The sequence below is a fragment of the Equus quagga genome, chromosome 10, assembly GCF_021613505.1.
Source record: "Equus quagga isolate Etosha38 chromosome 10, UCLA_HA_Equagga_1.0, whole genome shotgun sequence".
In the NCBI taxonomy this organism is placed as follows: domain Eukaryota; kingdom Metazoa; phylum Chordata; class Mammalia; order Perissodactyla; family Equidae; genus Equus; species Equus quagga.
In genome coordinates, this window is record NC_060276.1 from 85754344 (window position 1) to 85770882 (window position 16539).

The following is a 16539-nucleotide window of genomic DNA, read 5'->3' on the forward strand; positions in this document are numbered from 1 at the left end:
AACCCCCAAGGCGTTCCTCTTTCCTCAGACCTCCTTTGACATATTCTGTCTGTAATGGTAACCTTGAAATTTAAACAGAGTCTGGAATGCACAGACCCTTTCTTGTTCAATGGTTTCTTTTACAATTATTTTAGCCCTGTGTTCTTATTTAGCTTTCGGCCAGCCTGAATCTTATCTCCTTGCATGGTTTCCAGCTGTAAGAGTAGGAACTGTGTCCTATCCATCTTTGTGTCTCCCTACAAGACCTGCACATAATTGAAATTCAATAGGACAAAAGAAGAAAGTGCTATTTAAAATGAGAGACCTTTTAAAGAGTGAAAGATGCCAGTTGAAATGGAGTGTCTGTGACAAAAATCTTCAGTCAATACGTTTTTCAAATTCTTTCAGTTGTTGACTCTCAAATATTTATGCTAATGACAACCAGGAAAAGCACAGATGTTGGAAATGTACCAAACCCAAGACTGATTCTAGCCAACTAATTCTTTTCACCAAATTTTCTGCAAGAGCATCCAACAAGAAGAGGCTCAGACACTATTGACCTCTCACAACTCTCTCTTGAGGGAGCCAAGCTTGTTCTTTCTCAGGTTCAGACCATTAGTGGGCAGTCCAAAGTGTGGTGATCTGAGGATACAAGAGGAAAGGAGGAAGATGGAGAAGGAAAGGGAAGAAACAAAACATCTGAAAGTTAAAGAAAACATTTCATTAATTGTTGATATAGATCTTGGATTTAGGGCCTTAGAAGAGATCAGCTAAGGTCATTTCCAATTAATTACTTAAGTAATTTTTTTCTTGTAAAGAACAGCTACTTTTTTCATGGAAGAAAGGAAGGAAGGAACAGAAAGAAAGAGAAAGAAAAGAAAGGAAAGAAAGAAAGAAAAGAAGGAAGGATGAAGGAAAGAAGGAAGGGAGAAAAGAAAAGAGAAAAGAGAAAAGAAGGGAAAAAAAAGAAAAGAAAGAGAAGGAAAGAAAGAAAGAAAGAGGTAGAGAGAGAGAAGGAGCAAAATGGTAGGGGGACGGGGAATCTACAAATAGACCACTGTTTGCCTTTTTGGTATTTTATTGACGTTCAATATGCTTTAACTGACACAAGAGTCTGGAATGCTCTGAAACTCTGACTAAGGAGACGGCCTCCCTGGGTAATTTAAACTTCCTTTCTCACTCATAACCTCAACCACAAAGTTAAACTGGCACCCTGTTCTTTTTGAATTTCATGAGTAAAAAATGCACTGAAAACCATTACTCTATCCAGAATGATTGATATTTCCTCCAGATCTACTTTCTGACAAATAGTACATCCCAAACCAGGTAGCTGACTAAGTCCTTAGTCACAGAAACAGAAGTTTTTCATCTGAAGTCAGTCTTTTCCCCTCCGAGTTGGCCAGGCTGCCCATCTGCTCTGGGACACTGGAGCCCCATGAGTAAATTAGAAACCTAACTTCAGGGGAGTGAGATTCTCAGAGAAAAACCCCAGCATCCTGTACACTCTGATTGTAGCACCACACGAGGACATTTAGGAAAGAAAATGCAAATAGTCTGACAGAGACTAAGAATTAATAGCCTCTGTGGTCTGATACTAGGGAGTCTGGGAAGACCCTAATGTCACCTCCTCCCATAGGGCTGTTGCCTTTTGAGATAAGACTCTAATTCCTCCTCAAAGGTCAAGCAATTAAGGTCCCTGCAATGTTGTTAGTCACATCTTCATGTGAATGCATAACCTGAAAGAAGGTTTGGAGAGAAGGAGAGAGAGAGCAAGAGGAACAATGTAGGTTAGGGAGACATGTCAGATCCCAAATGAGAACCTTGGAGAGCTGGGTGCCTTTGGGAAAGTTATTTTACTTTTCTGAGCACCATTTGTGCATGACACTTGATCTAAGTCGATGATCTTTGCTCCCTCTCCCCTTTCTTTCCTCCTTTCTTCCATTCTCTTTCCCTTCCTTCTTTACTACAAGTATTTGTTGAGCCCCTACTATGACTTTGTTCTAGGCATTGGGAATATAACTGTAAACAAAATAGGCTAAGTCTCCATCCCACGTAGCTTACATTCTAGCGGGGGAAACATAACAAGAAAATAAATAGATATATAATGCAGATAGTCCTACTTTGTATTGTTCCAATATACGTGAATTTCAGTCACCATGATTCAGTTAACAACAGTCCCCAATCACACAATTCAAATTTGTTACCACCGTTTATTAATTATGAGTAATTGCATAAAGTACAAATTTCACTGTTAGGTCTCCAGTCCACAAATCTCTATGTAAATGACAGGTGCACATTATGGTCAGTGGCCAATCACATTCCTTCTTTTCAAAGTCAGTCAGTGACTGGTCACTGCTCATCTGTTGTTCAGCTCACACAAGGGCAGCAAAGCATGTAGTTGTGTTGCCTTCTAATTTAGTTTTTAAAGCACTACTACTGTTAGAAAATGCTGCAGGTTACCCTGATCCTCTTGACTGGAAATGTGAAAGTTTGCTTTATACCGCCAAACACATCTTCATTAGTCCATCCAATGGACCGTAGAGTTATTTCAACTTTTAAAGCCTGTTAGATGGACTTTCAGACAAGCTATGGGTGCTACAACTGGAGATAGAGATACAATTTCATGCAATTTCTTTAGCTGAGTTTGGAAAGAAATATGGCATAAACCATGCAATTGAAAATATTCAAGTATACAGCGAGTAGTACGCATGCAGCATGTTGGGAACTTTTACTGCATGTGTAAGTTTACAAGTTTCTAATCGAAGGTAAATGGAGTTATAGAAGAAATAGGTGTCTGTGGGAATGTGGAAACTGCTGCTGTTTAAGAGGATCTAGATTTGCAGCCAGAGCAACTTAACAAAGGCAAATTTATGGGTATAAATGAAGAAAGGGATTATGACTTGTGATGAAAAGGATGAAATGTCCCAGAGGAAGGGACACCAGTGAAAAACTTCACAGTAAAGGAACTCTCAGAGATTCTTCGTGACATTGAAAATGCAAAGGACAAAATGTTGGAAGCTGGTCCAAACTTAGAAAGGAGTATGACTGTTCACCAAGGAATATAAATAATGTTCTCTCCATGTCATAAGTTTTACAATGAGAAGAAAGAGGCAAGCACTGCTCAAACCACTCTTAAGTTTTTTTAATTGTGGCAAAATATGTATAACATAAAATTTACCATTTTAACCATTTTTAAGTGTACAGTTGTGTCATTGAGTTTATTCACATTATTGTGCAACCATCACCACCATCCATCTCCAGAACTGTTTCATCATCCCAAACTGAAACTCTGTACTCACTAAGCAATAACTCCCCATGCCCTCCCCCTCCAGCCCCAGTTACCTCTATTCTACTTTCTGTCTCTCTGAATTTGACTATTCTAGGTACCTCGTATAAGTGGAATCATACAATATTTGTTCTTTTGTGTTTGGCTTATTTCATTTAGCATAATGTCTTTCAGGTTCAGTCATGTTGTAGCATGTGTCAGAATTTCATTCCTTTTTAAGTCTGAATAATATTCCATTGTGTGTATACCATATTTTGCTTATCCCGTTTGGATTGTTTTCACCTTTTGGCTATTATGAATAGTGCTGCTATGAATACTGGTGTTCAGGTCTCTGCTTTTAATTCTTTCAGGTATATACCTAGAAGTGGAAGTGGAATTGTTGGATCATAGGATAATTCTGTGTTTAATTTTTTGAGGAACTGCCGTACTGTCTACCAGTAGCTGTCTACCAGTGGCATAGTGGCTGTACCATTTTACATCTCACCAGCAATGCACAAGGGTTCCAATTTCTCCACATCCTTGACAGCACTTGTTATTTTCTGTTTTTTTATAATAGCCATCCTAATGGATTTAAAGTGGTATCTCATTGTGTTTTCATTTGCATTTCCGTAGTGATTAGTGATGTTGAGTATCTTTTCATGTACCTTTTGGCAATCTGTATATCTTCTTCTGAGAATTGTCCATTCAATTGATAAGTTTTCTACAAAGAAAGAAAACATTTTAATTCTCACTATACCTAATGTTTTAAATTACATTGTAGTAAATAAGTATTCATTTTACAAGTATTTTCGTTTTCCTATACATTTATAACCACAAATAGGAGAGTTTTTAATGTTTTGACAGAAAATTTTAATGGTCATTCATGGAGCAATTGTAATTTTCTTCACTTATTGTTACAAATGCTTTGTTCAGGCCAGCCCGGTGGCATAGCAGTTAAGTTTGTGCACTCCGCTTCAGCGGCCGGGGTTCGCTGGCTTGGATCCTGGGTGCAGACCTATGCACCACTTATCAAGCCATGCTGTGGCAGGTATCCCACATATAAAGTAGAGGAAGATAGGCATGGATGTTAGCTCAGGGCAAATCTTCCTCAGCAAAAATAGGAGGATTGGCAGTGGATATTAGTTCAGGGCTAATCCTCTTGAAAAAAAGAAAAGCTGTGTTCAGTTTCAGCTTGCATGGCCATTTTTATGGTCCTCCACTACCATGCAAAGTGAAGATTTCCTTTAGAGTGTTAGATTAGTGATAAGGGATATGAAAATAAATCAAGATGAGTGGATAGAGAGTGATGGACTATGATGGGAGAATGGGCTATTTATGTGGGTTGTCAGAAAATGCCACTCTGGGAAAGTGAAATTTTAGTAGAGGTCTAAATGGGGTGAGGAAGCCAGCCGTATCGCTGCCTATGGGAAGAGCTTTCCTGGTTTGGGGAATAGCAAGAGCAAATGCCCTCCAATGGGAGCCTGCTTGGCCTGTTTGGGAAATAGCAAAAATCTCAGTGTGGCTAGAGCACAGTGATGGAGGGGGAGAGTGGTAGCAGATAAAGATGGAAAGGTAGGCAAGGGTCAGATCATGTAAGGCCATGTTGGCCATAGTATGCACTTTGGATTTTATTCTAAAGTAATGGGAAACCACTGAAGAGCTGAGAGTGACGTTGTGTTAGGGCATCTGATTGGTTACGGGTGAGTTCCTCTAAGGAGAGAAAAGGTGGGAGTGAGGATACTTTAGTAGTACACTTCAGATTAACTTCACCTACTTCAAAATTTATCTAATGGCCAGTCATGGCTTGAAATTGAAGAGAGAATAAAAGACTTCTGGAGACTGGGACCTACTCATGGTTTTATTAAGCATTCCTTGTGTACCAAGGAGGCCTCTCAACTCTTTCAGTTTCACTAGGAGCCTCCTGGAATTTTCCCAAGAGATTTTCAAGGCAAGACTCTTCTCACCTAGGGCGTGGAAGACTGAGGGTTCCTAGTCAGCAGAGCCATCAGTGGGCATGAGTGCTCCCGAATTTCCAAAGAAGCAGAGGCCAGATTACACCACATACCAAGCCAGGTTCATAAACCCGCAAGCCCACGGGTGGGTGGGGAGTACACATCAGTGAAGCTGGCCCAGGAAGACTGGTGAGTTGAGAGCTCATGCCCTGCCTAAAAAGGATAGCCGTTAACAGCTCCTGCTAGCTATTACTATGAGGAAATGTGGCCCCAGGGGAGCAGATCTTCAAGAGAAGCAGGAAATCCAGATTACAGTCCTTTTTTTCTTCTTCTTCTTCTCCCCAAAGCCCCCCCAGTATATAGTTGTATATTCTGGTTGTAGGTCCTTCTGGTTGTGCTACAACCCTTTTTGAGTAGTGACAGTAACTTAAAATGTTTAACACATGATACAGGCAATATGTATATGTGTCTTTGGCCTTTATGTTATTTCTGATCTTAAAGGGCCTTGCCCATCCAACACCCCTCCACCATTCCCTAAGAATATTCATGCAGAGAATCAGAACTGTTATCTTTCTCCCATCCACATGTCTTCCAGAAGGGAATTATACTTAATTGAAAATCTCGGTGGCTTGGAACCTTTTAGCGACCTTTCAATTCCAGGTTTAATGTACCTTGACCACTTAGAATGCCTTTTAAAAAAGGCTTCTGGATTTGGCAGAAAATTCTGGATTGGGCAGACATTGTCATTTAGCACCTAAGTATCCATTGTTTTCTCAACATGCTACAAACCCTTAAAAGATATAGTATCTTCATTAAGCAACTTGATACAAAAAGTCAGAAACATCACCAATATCATTGATTTACAAAGCAAGAATTCACTAAAAATCTTATCCTTGCTGCATTTTAATTGTAGAGAACGAAGAAGAGCAAAGCAAATACAGAGAGCATTTTGATTAATGGTTAAGTAGATTTTCTTTATGTTGAAGTTTCCAAAAAGATCTATTGAAATACCTATAATACTTAGAAATTATATACATGCAGATTTTTTTGCACTCCTAGAAAAGTTCCATATTTATACCAGTGTTTTAGTTTCACTTTCCTGCTTCTCATTTGTTTCAAAGAAAAGAGAAGTTTAAATGGGATTTTGTAATTTGAGGTTATGTTATGAGAGAAGGGAAAATTCTATCACTCTTTCAGGGTCAGCCTTTTAAAAGATTTTTCTTTGACTTATGAAGGCAATTTAGTCAATTATTTAACTTGAAAACAAAGTTTCATACCTTAAAAAAATCCCCATGATTGTTACTCTTCTAAACTCAAAAAAAGCTGAAGAAGAACTTTCTTACAGTACCTTAAACCGCAGTGTCTGTTACTCGGTATTAGGTTAGAAAGAAATCTGCAGTGTGTATTTCTCCCAGAATCTTCATTTGATGTAGATAATTACTCTCAAATTATTTAATTATCTCTTCTAAGAATATCAACATTTCATCTGCTTAGTTGGCTTCAGTAGCAACAGTAGCTTCAGAGCTTCAATAAATGTTGGCATAGCTCAAGCTAAAGGGAAATGGACCACATGCCCAGCTTCAGAAGTTGGGCAGCCCGGCTCCTCTTACAGGGATAGACCAAGAGCCCTATTTCTCACTTCTCCAGAATAGCTCCAGGAAAGGACAAGCTTTCTATGTTTATTTTAGGGACCTCTGAGAATTTACAGGGACCAGAGAGGATCCAGTTTAACTATCAAAGGACTTATCCCCACCGTATCTTGTTTCTGAGATGTTTGCTCTGATGACAGGTAGAATTACATGATCTTTAAGATCCCCCCCAAAGCTAGAAGGCTACAATTCCACCTTTAAAATCCTCACATCTCCCATTGTGTTTAATCAATAAGTGAGTGTTGTGAGATAACGTTGGTATACATGGCATGTAGCTCTGGAATCCAAAGAATATTTTGTACCTTCACAGACTTTCATTCATGGGGTAAAGAGAAAAGTGGCCATCTTGTGTCATACCATACAGATATGGTACTGGTATATGGCACATTTCTCTAAAACAGAACTCCAATATCTTTGTGTACAGATGGATTTGGTTTTTGTTTTATTATTTTTTTTCTTTGCAGAACAGTGTCCTGTGAGATAGGAAGTGACAAATACCAACCTGGTGGTGCAGAAGAAATCAAGATAAGAGGGATGCGTGTGTGAGGAGAAAGATTTTCTACAATGTCTGAATGAATTAATGCAGCACACTGCTCACAAATTTAAGGAACCAGGTCATGAGGCACAAACTGGAAATTCTCCTTAGAGTTTTTGTTATGAGACTTTATGGTGGAGAGTTAACACTAGCATGCATTGCCAAAGATTAGGCCAACTGTATGAGTTTCCTGTTGCTGCCGTAAGAAATTACCACAAATTTAGTGACCCAAAACAATACTAATTTATTATGTTACAGTTCTGGAGGTCAGAAGTCCAAAATCAGTCTAACTGGACTAAAGTCGAGGTGTCAGCAGGGATGGTTCCTTTTGGAGGCTCTGAGGACAGAATCCATTCCCTTCCCTTTTTGAGTGATTCTAGAGGCTGCCTGCATTCCTTGGCTCATGGCCTCTTCCTCCATCTTCAAAGCCAGCAATGACGGATTGAGTTCTTCTCACATCAAATTACGCTGACACTAACTCCCCTGCCTTTCTCTTATAAAGCCTGTTATGATTACATTGGACCCACCTGGATAATCCAGGATAATCTCCCCATCTTAAGATCTTTAATTGAATCACATCTGCAAAGCCTCTTTTGCCATGTAAGGTAACATATTCATTCGTAGGTTCCTGGCATTGGGACATGGACATCTTTGGGAGCCATTATTCTGCCTACCACACCAGCCACACTGCGAGTTTCAATGGACTGTAGGGATGGCAGTTTAGCAAGTAAACGTTATGATTTCTTTTAAAGTATCAAGTTTATGGCACCTCCTGGGGGCTCCTGAGTTACTTTTGCCTACTGTTACTTTTCCCCACATAGGGCCAATCTTGTTTTACAGATGAGGAAACAGAAGCCCAAAGAGCTAAATGATCATCTCCAGCAACCCTCCAGTGTGATGAAGGCAGGTGTAAGTCTGGAACATGGACCCTTGATAGGCTGCCAGCATGTTTCTCACCTTTCTCCAGTGCCTCCTCTCCAGGAAGTGTGTTCTAAAGAGATGTCAGAGTGAGTACAGCACCATATTGGGTAGCGTTGGACAGGGTTTGGGTTGAGGGTAGATAAAGGAAAGGAAACAACATTCTACCCATAGGAAGTAGGCAAAGCAGCCACACAGTGGCTGTGCTCCCAGGCACTGCTCTTTTCTCTCACACAGACTTTTAAAGAGGGTTCCTTCCGTAGGGCCTTCTAGACTTTAAGTTGGATGATACTGGGCATGCTTCATTTTATGTGTGCACAACAAGGTATTTGAGGCCACCTATTTCCTTGGTATAGCAATAGAATAAAATATTTGAGAACTAGATCAGTTTGGGGGTTAGACCCTGGGGAGCTCTTGCCCCAGCTCTAGCATGTACTGTTGGCTGGTGACCAGTGGAAATAGCACCCACCTTGTGGACTAGGTGTGGTAAGTAAAGAAGATAATCCACAGAAAGTGGTTAGCATGGTGCAAGGGTACAATAAATGCTGACTGCTACTACTACTATTCTTGTTATTATTATTAGGACATCAGCTGGCCCGGCATGATCTGGCCCCTGCCCATCTCTCTGGCCTTATTGCCTACCATTCTCTCCCCTTGTCCACTGTGCTCCAATCACACCAGCCTTCTTTCTGACCCTCAAGTAGGCTGTGAGAGTCTTTGCGTTTGCTGTTCTTTTAACTTGGAATTCTTCCCCCAAATATTTATGAGGCTACCTGTATCTCATTACTTAGGTCTTAGCTCAAATATTATCCCCTAGAAAATCCTTCTCTGACCACCCCAACTAGAGTAGTCACTCCCACCCTCCCCTGTCACGTCCTGTACTATCTTTTTCTTTTATTCCCTTAGTGGTTGGTCTCTATTAAGCTCTGAAATTACCTTCTTCCCTCTCTCCCTCTCTATCTTTCTCCTTTTCTATATAGACTTGAAGCTCCTTTCATTCAGCAGTATTATCATGTTCATTGATGTATCTCCAGCATCCAGAATAGTGCCTGGAACACGACAGGAGCTCAATGTTTGCCAGCCGGCTGACCAACCGATAATAGACTACCATCAGAACACAGATCTTAGTTTAATGTATTAATTTGAAATTTTTGTTTTCCATAAGCATTGGCCTCTTGGGACCCATTCCCCATACCCTCATTAATTATACCATTCTCTCTCTGAAGTCTCTTCACGCCCCCCTAGCCCTTCATCCCATTCCTTCAGGGCCATAAGGTGTACTCCTCCCACCTTCCAAGAAATTAAAAAAAAAATTATAATAGAGCACTCTCAAAGTCCAGGAAACTTACAAGACTCAAAGAATGAATCATTACTGGTGAAACTTCGTAGGCCATTGTTGGTTGATAGGGAACTATATTTGGTCCCTTTGCCTCCCTGATCTAAAGCACAGTTGCACAATTGCTCATAGGCTCATGAAGGTCAAGGACTTGCTCAACTCTGTCTAATTCCCAGCACTTGGCACAGCGATTTAAGCATACAACAAGCACTCATAAATGTGTGTGACATGAGTGGGGGCTTCTCCTACCTACTCATAAAATCATTTACAAGAAATGCAAATCAGTAGTGATCATGGAAGAACATAAGAATCCTGCCTTAGGTCCTGGCAGACCTCCTCACCTCTCTCAGAATTAGACCAGGGGCCAGTTGACCTGCCAGTGGAGAAGGGGTCCAGAAGGGATGGGGTGGAAGAGTGCCCTGTTCCTAGGCCCTATCTCCTAGGACTTGGGGCTTGACAGAGCCATTGGAATCCCCAGGTCACAGTCAAGAGCTGTCATCAAGAAGAGGCAATACATCTTAGTGTCTACTTTGAAAAGAGGAAGACAAATCCCATGGCTATAGACAAAAATCTCAGGACCATAGAATTTCAAAATTGGAATGGTTTTTGGGAGTCATCTGATTCATCCTCCCATTTTGATTAAATTGCCAGCCCACAACAACCCAGTGGTGAGCTGAGAACAGAACTCAGGACTGACACCCATTGCCTTGTTGTGAAGAAAGAGAGTATGTAAGGCAATTTTTTCCTTGTATGAAGACTCTCAGAGAACAAATGTAAGGCTATGTAAATAGAAATGCATGCTTTTCTTTATTTCATATACATTACACATATATATATCTGTCTCTAAATTATTCTTCAAAATTTCAACTTAATATAAAGTTGTATAAATAATACAGTTATATAAAGTTGTAAATAATATAAAGTTTCTGGTCTGAAAATTCTTACCCTCAAAATAAATCCTTATTCACCATATGGCAAATGTTTGTGCTGATTTAATCTTCTAGATGCTTTTTCACTCCAATAAACAGTATTTTTTAATGAGTCCTGGGTTATACATTATAATATACAGATTGGCACACATTTATACTTGGGGCTGCTATGGGACAGTCTAGAGCAGACTTCAGAAGGGTAAAATATTGTTGGCAATTGTACCCCTCACTCTCCTCTTTCCTCCTTCTCCTGTTCTCTCTTCTATGCCCCAAATTTGCTCTTCCCCAAAACATCTCTTCAGAGACACAGGGAACACAGTCTCCCTGGAAAATATATCAGCACTGCTCAGCTCTGATTTTCAGCACCTACAAAATCCAAACTCTTTAATACCACTTTGAATAATAAAAACATTAGCTTTGCAAAGTTACTATACATTTCTTTCCGTAGAAAAAAGCTTTGGGACATAAATGGTTAAAAAGTCAGCTCCCTCTTGTTTTTACAATTCTTAAATCATTTATTTATCTTTCAGGGTTGCAGAGTGTGAGGATGATGGTGTTGATTCTCTGCCTGGTATTAATTTTCAGAATTTTTAGTGTGTCATTCTTTGTGTGTGTATGTGTGTGTGCGCGTGTGTGTATGTGTGTGTTTCTCCCTTTGGAAAAACAAAAGATGGGTTTCCTTGCCCACCATGGAAAAAATGTAACATACGACTCAATCCCTTCCTGAGAGCACGGGGGACTCAAAGCAGGCGGCTCAGATCAGGGTGGTGAGGAAGTTTTGTCATTTCCAGAAGGAAGCATGAGTCATAGTGTGTGACATTTTGGGAGGCCTGAATCAGAGCTGTCGAGGAAGTCAGTTCTCAGACAGTTTAACTTAGAACCACAATGTAATTTAATTTAACGCCTTCAATACCTTATCTTTCTCCAAGATGGCTGCAGACATAGATGTTCCAATTATTTCCCTTCAGGAACAGAGAGTAATTTAACAGTTGAAGAAGTCCCCTCATCCACTTCTGAGGCAACCAGGCCCGGAGATTATAATTAATATATATCTTTTAGAAAGGCAAAGAGAGAGTGGGCAAGAAAGGGAGGGAGGACACTGCTCTAAAATCTATTAATAAATGAAGAATGGTCAAGTTAAATTATATTGTTAGAAAATTAATTTATTATGGACAGCTAAACATTTCAACAAACATCCTTTTCCTCTGGAAGGCCAAAATGCACTTGAGAAAAATATCTTTCCACGCACTCAAATTTCTTCTTGGTACAAGATTCTGTCCTCTTTTTTAAAGGCTCAATACCCAGAAAAGTTCCAGAATTCTAAGGAACACTCCATATAACCATTCAGGGGAAGATGATCATGATTGGGGTTCAGGGGATGAGAAGGAATGCTGCTCTTTGGGACTGGGAGAGGGGTGGCACTGGGTTGGGGTGGCAGCAAGCAGGGGAAGAAGTGCAGGGATAGCAAGATAGAATGCCTTTCCAAGATTGGTTTGGTGCCGTTACTAAGAGGTTTGGAGTAAAAAAGGTTGAGGATGTTTTTAAATTAGAGGCAAAGAGCACAGAAAAATCTTGATATGTTACAGTTTCGGGGGCCTGATGATTTAGAGGCTGAATAATATGAATTATAACACAGTGTGATAATCAAATAGATTGGGAGTGAATTCTGATAGATGACTTCGGATTCTGCCCTGCTCCTAATCTCCACCATTATCTCCTCAAGGCCTGAGAGCTGTGAAGGGCATTACTTTAGCATGATAGTTTCCTGTGGGTAGTTTCACTCTCAGCTAACCACTTAGGGGGAGCCAGCTGCTGGAAGGCCTGGGAAAATTTGCTTGAGGGACATATGCTGTGCAATCTAGAAATTTAGGATACACACACAGAGACAATATGAGGAATGAGGCCCCGAGATCCATTTGGGATATCAAAGGATGGCAAGAACTCTAGACTTGATAGTAGCAGAAAACCTGTCCTCCTGATGTTCAACTTTCTATATATAGGTTGTAAAGAGATGTTATTAATATCGTGACTTATAAGACCTTTATACCATTTCTCTCTGAGTCAGGCTTAAACTGAGCCAGGACCTGCCCCTGGGGTTTTGGAGGTGGCTTTTTGTTCCATCAAACTTCCTAGAATTCAGCACATTACATGATCGTTGCCTCCGTCAAGATGCCTTGGTACTGTCACAGGAAGTATGGTGGACAGAGGCAAAATGGAAAATTGTAGGATGTATGGTCAGAAGGCCTATTTCCAATTTTCCAGTTTGTCCTTGCAAGTCTGTGAGCTGGGAAACTCTCAGTCCGGACTTCAGTGTCCTGATTTTTGGAAGTGGTAATTGGCACACCAGGGTTGCAGTGAGGACTCAATGCAGTAAGTACTGGTAGTGGTAGTGGTAAAGCCATAGCACCTTGAGCATTGCCATACAATGGTGTGGTAACTGTACACGGTGAGGGGGCCCTTCTCCTTCTAGACCATTCTTCTTTTCTTCTTCCTGGCCCATAAAATAAGTATTTCTTAAGTCTGTCCCCTGCCCTCCTTCCTTTCCACCACTGCTGTGGTTCAGACCTTCCTCTTGTTGCACTTGAACTGTTTTCAGTAGGCTCCTCCCTGACAGCTCCCACCTCAATCCTTTGCTCTTGCTGTTTCCACTTCCTGGCATGCTCTTCCCATGGATGCCCACATGGCTTGCTGCTCCTCTATGGCTGTTCAAATGTCAGCTCCTCAGAAAGGCCTACCTCTACCACCCTGTGTAAAATAGCACCCAGCCCTACCTCATACCTCATCTCCCTTACCCTGTTTTATTTTTTCCACAGGACTTATAATAAACTTCTATAATTATTTGGTTATTTTTATGTAAATAAACTTTTTATTTTAGAATACTCTTAGATTTACAGAAAAGTTGCAAAAATAGTACAGAGAATTTCTATACTTCCCTTACCCAGTTTCCCTTGCTTTTAGATCTTACGTTGCTTTGGTAGATTTGTCACAACTGAGGAACCACATTGATATACTACTGTTAACTAAATGCCATACGTTATGCACATTTCCTTAACTTTTGCCTAATGTCCCTTTTCTGTTCCAGGATCTCATCCAGGGTACCACATGGCATTCGGTCATGTCTCCTTAGCTTCTTCTAATCTGTAGAGTTTCTCAGACTTTCTTTGTTTTTGACGACCTTGACAGTTTTGAGGAGTGCTGGTTAGGTGTTTTGTAGAATGCCCCTCAATTTCAGTTTGCCTGAAATTTTTCCCATGATTCAATTGGGATTATGGGTTTGGGGGAGGAAGGACATAGACGTGAAGTGCCCTTCTCATCACATCATATCAAGGGTACATACTAACAAGATTTATCACTGTTGATGTTGACTTTAATCATCTGAGATAGTGTCTGTCAAGGTTTGGAAATGTCACTAGGCACAGCCCGTATTCAAGAGATGGGGAGTTAAATTCTACCTCCTTGACAAGGGTATATCTACCTAAATTACTGGGAGTTCTTCTGTGCAGGAGATTTGTATCTTCTCCATTGATTTATTCAGTCATTTACTTATATCAGTATGGACTAATGTATATTTGTTTCATAATCTGGTTTATATTCCAATACTATATTATATATTGCTCAAATTGTTCCGGCTTTGGCCATAGGGAACTCTTTCAGTTGTCTTCTATGTCCCTTTGATATGCTACCATTATTTTGTTATTTGAACACTTTCTTACTTTCTGGTACTATAAGATCCTCCAGGCTCGTCTTGTATATTTCCTGCCCCAGCCCTAGAATCAGCATTTCTCCAAGAAGTCCTAGTTCCTTTTATTAGAGAATGTCATTAGAAAACAAGATCTGGGTGCTGGGTGTGCTTGTTGTCACTGGGGTGTCTTTGCATCTAGGCTCGCTCAGAGGACAGACCTAGGAAATGTGTATACAAATCCATGTATGCACTCATATCTATAATTATTTCTGTGTGAATCCATCTGTATCTATATTAAGCTGAGCGTGAGTTTATACTGATATCTCTGACTCGAATCCACTACCACATGCATCATTTTAGTCTTCTCTCCTTGCTTATCTGCAGCCTCCTTCACCAATAGTGAGAAGCCTGGCTCCCACCATCCATTTATTTATTTGCTCATCCCAGTATAAACTGTCAGAATTCTTAACCCGTACTCCCATGAGAAACAACTTTACCAACTAGAGCACAGTGTTTGCATACAGGCCTTTTGTCTTTAGTCTTACAGTGTATAGTGAAAACACCATCTTTCAAAGTTACTTAGGTTGGCTGCACCTTTTGTCTCAATGTCTTCAGTGGGGTTATGTCTTATATTTGCAATACAGTTAGATTCTTTTGTCATAGTCTGTATTCCATCCTGGGATCCCCCAGCCTCCTGGTTGATTTTTTAAATTTGCATACATTAAGGTTCATTCCTTATATTTTAAAGTTCTGTGGATTTTGACAACTGTATAGCATCATGCATCTGCAACTACAATACAGATTAGTCCCATAGCCTTAAAACCCCCCTATGCTTCCTCTAGTTAAACACTATTACCAGCTCCCCTCCCCGTAAAATATAAGCTTCATGAGGACAGGGATTGTTGTCCGTTTGGTTTAGTGTTATATTCCCAGTCCCTAGAAAAGCGCCTGGTACATAGTAAGTGCTCAATAAGTTTTTTTTTGAATGAGAGAAGGTTTCTTCTCTTGCCCTGTGAAATCCAACTTTCCTCTCCTTTCTTATCTGTCCCTAGTCCAGAAACATATCATGGCATAGAGACATTTGTGCATATAGGCCCTAGCTAACTTCTCTCCCCCAGGATGGGTTAATGTCCCACCCCCGTAAGGAAGCATATCATATGTATCACTCTACTATATTATTTTCTACCATATACTACAATTATTCTTTTCCCCCTTCAGCTTTATTGAGGTATAATTGACAAATCTGTGTATATTTAAAGAGTACAATGTGATAATTTGGTATACATAAATATTGTGAAATGATTACCACAGTCAGAATTAACGCACTGATCGCCTCACATAGTTACTTTCTGCGTTTTTTTTCTTTTTTGGTGAGAATGCTTAAGATATACCTCTTTGCAACTTTCAAATATACAATACAATATTAGCAACTATAGTTACCATGCTGTACATTAGATCCCAAGAACTTATTCATCTTCTAACTGAAGATTTGTACCCTTTTACTAGCATCTCCCAATTTCCCTCACACCCCAACACCTGGTAACCACAATTCTACTCTCTGTTTCTATGCGTTTGACTTTTTTTTTTAGATTCCACATATAAATGAGATACAGTATTTGTCTATCTCCATCTGGCTGATTTCACTTAGTATAATGTCCTCTAAGTTTATCTATGTTGTTGCAAATGGCAGAATTTCCTTCTTTCTCATGGCTGAATAATATTGCATTGTATCACATTTTCTTTATCCATTCATCCGTCAATGGACTCTTAGGATGTTTCCGTATCTTGGCTATTGTGAATAAAGCTGCAATACACATAGGACAGCAGGTGTTGCTTTAAGATCCTGTTTTCATTTACTCAGGATATATACCCAGAAGTGGGATTGCTGGATCATATGGTGGTTCTATTTTTAATTTTTGAAGAACCTCCATACTCTTTGTTGTAGTGGCTATACCAATATACATTCCCACCAACAGTGTACAAGCGTTCCCTTTTCTCCGCATCCTCACCAACACTTATTATCTCTTGTCCTTTTGATAAGAGCCATCCCAACAGGTGTGAGGTGATATCTCACTGTAGTTTTGATTTGCATTTCCCTGATGTTGAACATCTTTTCATGTACCTGTTGACCGTTTGTATGTTTTCTTTGGAAAAATGTCTATTCAGGTCCTCTGCCCATTTTTAAATCAGATTATTTAAGTTTTGTTTTGTTTTGCTATTGAGTTGTATGAGACCCTTATGTATTTTGGATATCTAGCCCTTATTAGATACATCGTTTGTTAATATTGTCTCCC

The 16539-nt window shown here is 40.0% G+C and overlaps 1 long non-coding RNA gene across 1 annotated transcript in view; it reads left to right on the forward strand.

Annotated features, from left to right (window-relative positions):
* Positions 1-7764, forward strand: part of LOC124245336 (uncharacterized) — a 58610-nt gene extending 50846 nt beyond the window's left edge. Inside the window, exon 3 of the long non-coding RNA XR_006890264.1 lies at positions 7310-7764. This is a non-coding gene — a long non-coding RNA (uncharacterized LOC124245336). The remainder of the gene's footprint in view (positions 1-7309) is intronic.
* Positions 7765-16539: the final 8775 nt, after the last annotated feature.